Source organism: Sceloporus occidentalis, unplaced genomic scaffold (assembly GCF_023333645.1).
Source record: "Sceloporus occidentalis isolate IW3139 unplaced genomic scaffold, rSceOcc1.0.p SCAF_67, whole genome shotgun sequence".
In the NCBI taxonomy this organism is placed as follows: Eukaryota; Metazoa; Chordata; class Lepidosauria; order Squamata; family Phrynosomatidae; genus Sceloporus; species Sceloporus occidentalis.
This window is the reverse complement of record NW_028317047.1, coordinates 5,496,858-5,500,581: the sequence shown is the minus strand read 5'-3', so window position 1 is coordinate 5,500,581 and position 3,724 is coordinate 5,496,858. Positions and strand designations below refer to the sequence as shown.

General features: G+C 42.4%; 3 non-coding genes across 3 annotated transcripts; 1 reads left to right on the top strand and 2 right to left on the bottom strand.

Annotated features, from left to right (window-relative positions):
- Nucleotides 1-1,815: 1,815 nt before the first annotated feature.
- TRNAL-UAA (transfer RNA leucine (anticodon UAA)) lies at nt 1,816-1,926 on the bottom strand. Its single transcript has 2 exons — nt 1,889-1,926; nt 1,816-1,861 (listed from the first exon to the last, which is right to left on the bottom strand). It is a non-coding gene; the product is annotated as a tRNA-Leu (tRNA).
- Nucleotides 1,927-2,829: 903 nt separating this feature from the next.
- TRNAR-UCU (transfer RNA arginine (anticodon UCU)) lies at nt 2,830-2,916 on the bottom strand. Its single transcript is given in 2 exon segments — nt 2,830-2,865; nt 2,880-2,916. It is a non-coding gene; the product is annotated as a tRNA-Arg (tRNA).
- Nucleotides 2,917-3,163: 247 nt separating this feature from the next.
- On the top strand, nt 3,164-3,236 carry TRNAR-UCG (transfer RNA arginine (anticodon UCG)). The gene has a single exon. It is a non-coding gene; the product is annotated as a tRNA-Arg (tRNA).
- The last annotated feature ends 488 nt before the right edge of the window (nt 3,237-3,724 follow it).

Genomic DNA, 3,724 nt, shown 5'->3' with positions numbered 1-3,724 from the left:
GTGGTAATCCATGAAGCCGGAACACTGTATCCAGGAACAAGGTGGCTGTGGTGGAAGCGGAAGGAATGCCAATTGTGGGAATAAAATGTGCCATTTTGGTGAATCTATCGATCACCACCATGATTGTGTCGTGTTTCTTGGAGGGTGGTAGATCGACAATAAAGTCCATAGAAATTTTAGACCAGGGAACCGAAGGAATAGGTAATGGGCGGAGAAGGCCCGTTGGTTTTCTACGGAGGGTCTTGGTACGAGCGCAGGTAGTACATGAACGGACAAACGAGGTCACATCTTGGTCTAGCGAAGGCCACCAGAATTGACGTCGAACGAGGTCTGTAGTCTTCTTAATGCCCCCATGTCCAGAGAGGAGAGAATCATGGCATGTTTGTAGAACCTTTAAACGGGCCGGGGTCGGTACAAATATCTTATCACGGTAGTATAATAAGTTTCGGGTACGACGAACCGGAGGATTAGTTCTCGGAACTACGGCTCTGCGTATGAAGTCCATGAGAGATGGTTGGTGTGTGAGGAAGAGGCTGGAAGGAAGAATAGTATCCGGTTGAGTCTCGGGACAACTCGATACAGTAGGTAACCGAGACAAGGCGTCTGCTTTGGTATTACGGGATCCAGGGCGATACGTGATATGTAGGTTAAATCTCGTGAAAAAGAGAGCCCACCGAGCCTGTCTGGGGCATAGACGCCGTGCGGAGCGAAGATACTCCAGGTTCCGGTGGTCAGTATATACTGTTACTGGATGTTGAGTCCCTTCTAGCAGATGACGCCAGGTGTCCAGAGCCTGTTTGATGGCCAGTAGTTCTCTGTCCCCCACACTATAGTTCATCTCGGCCGGGGTGAGTTTACGCGAGTAGTAGGCCACAGGATGCAAATTTTGTTTCTCCCCATGTCGTTGGGACAGAACTGCTCCTACCGCTAGATCCGAAGCATCCACCTCCAAATGGAACGGTTCCGCCACCATGGGTTGAATAAGGATGGGAGCAGTGGTGAAGTGTTGTTTGAGAGCGTCGAACGCATTCTGTGCTTCCGGTGTCCAGGCAAAACGGGAGTATTGACGAGTCAACTTGGTGATGGGCGCGATAACATGAGAGAAGTTTCTAATAAATTAGCGATAATAGTTTGCAAAGCCAATAAAACGTTGGACCCCTTTTTTATCAGAAGGTACTGGCCACTCCAAGATAGCTGACACCTTTTTAGGATCCATCTGTAGGTTTCCAGGCGTAATGATGAATCCCAGGAATTCTACCTGATCAGCTTCAAATTGGCATTTTTCCAGCTTAGCATAAAGGTGATGTGTGCGTAGACGGTCGAGAACCATTTTGACCTGGTCGCGGTGATCAGATAGGTTTGACGAGAATATGAGAATATCGTCCAGATAGACCACCATAAAGACATCCAGATAGTCCCGAAAGACGTCATTTAAAAAGTGTTGGAAGGTAGCAGGGGCATTGCAGAGCCCAAAGGGCATGACAAGATATTCGAAATGTCCATATCGACTTCGGAAGGCGGTCTTGTCTCCAAAGTGCGGAATAAGACTCTCGCGTTCCGTCCAGACCTCGTTGCTTAATTGGTAAGGTGTCTGACTTTGGATTGGAAGATTGCGGATTTGAGTTGTCTTGAGGTTGCTGGTGATTTAGATCCCCAGGTTACTGTTCTTTTGAGTCTAGAGATTGTACATTGCTGTCTTATGTTATGAAATCAATGTCTTCTGCAATGTACTCTTTAAACGCTTAAATTCAATCTTGGATTCTTTCTCAAAAAATTGTTGAATTAAACGAAGCTCAAAGCACAAAAAGAGATGACTGTCAGAAGTGGGATTTGAACCCACGCCTCCACATGGAGACCAGAAGACCCTCACAGAGAGAAAATAGCATTACTTAAGTCTGGCGCCTTAGACCACTCAGCCATCCTGACAAGCGCCTGCTGCTATGAAAGAAGATATTTTTTTTACATAGTTTCAAGGCAAGGGACTAGCTCTTAGGGGACCTTTTGCCACTGCATTGGTTTAAAGTGGCTTCATTAGAGTCACAGGGTAAGCAGACTTGAGATCCTGCATGTGAAGGCTAAGATTTCACATGTGTTTTTTGATGTGCCATATGTCCACCAAACTTATCGCCCCCTGGGCATGCAGGGTTCTTCTACGTATTGTGCGTTGCCACCACCTTTAATGAAATCAAAGTTGATTGCGATGTACTGTTTCAAACACTTAAAAGCAAACTTTAATTTTTTCTCCAACTATTGTTATGAAGACTTTGGCTCCAAGTGGCTCCATAAGAGTCACAGGGCACCCTTGATTTTCTGTTGTACATTTCCTAATCTTTTTGCCCAAAGAAATCTATGTGATCATCCTTTGTATAATGTGCCACAGGGCCCACTACTGAAACACATTTCACACTAGAGTAAAATCTGTCAATTGTATTACAGACATTTTTCAGAGACAATTTGTGGATATTGCAACCTAAAACTAAACAAGCACATCAAATGCAGTCAACCACTGGAAAAAAAACACCACTCTAGTGGGACTCGAACACACAACCTTTGAATATTGGCATTATTTTCGCATCAAAACTTTAATCTTACAAACGGAGCGCTAAACTGCTTTCCACACTTGTGTTAGATAGTTCTATTGTTTCAGATTACCATAATTTCTCACAGACAAATTGTGGATATTTGGAAATACAATTTAATGCTTCAATTAAAATCTGTCAGATTAAGATCTGTCAATAGTATTACAGAAATTTTTCAGAGACAATTTGTGGATATTGCAACTTACAACTAAACAAGAACATCAAATGCAGTCAACCACTGGAAAAATAACAACACTGGTGGGACTCGAACCCACAACCTTTGAATGCCTTGTCAAGTGCTAGAAGTCCAATACGCTATCCACTGCGCCAAAGTGCCTCGATACGTAGACAGAAAACGTCATGAAACCACCTATCTGACTCACGCATAATCCTTCGTACATAGATGTTTCAAATGCATTAGTCGTTTCTGTGTCCTATGTTTGTCTGCGTGTTCTTAATTAACATCAGTCAGAGGAAGGACAGTGGTCATAAAAAGCATATTGTGGCATGTGAAGTAAAGGAAATATAGTTATGTTTCTCTATGAGAAACGTATCCAAACATTTTTTCGCAAACTTTACACGCAGACCGCGTGGCCTAATGGATAAGGCATCTGACTTCGGATCAGAAGATTGAGGGTTCGAGTCTCTTTGTGGTCGGAGTTGATGGAGGTTTGGTTATGTTGTTCTTTAGAGTTCTTCCATATCAATGAATGTCAGGCAAGTGGAAACTAAGATTTCAACAGTTTCTTTCCATGTTACGTGTCACCCAAGATTTTTAGTCCCTCTTGGTATGAAAGGCAGACATGTGAAAACTAAGATTTCAAGTGTTTTTTTTCAATGTGCCATATGATCACCGAATGTAACCCCATCTTGGCCTACACGGTACCTCTACGGATAGTGCGTTGTTGCGAAATTTGATTCAATCAAAGTTGTCTGCAATTTACTCTTTCAAAAACTTTTTTTTTATTTTTTTTTTTATTAGACCACATCACATACAATATAAAGAAAAACATATATATAAGCAGAAAGTGCCGATAATAAATATAGCAGCATATGTATACATATATTCATCATTCCACTTATAAATATAGCAGCATATATGTGCAGATATTCATCATTCCACTTACAGAGAATGGAACAAGTTT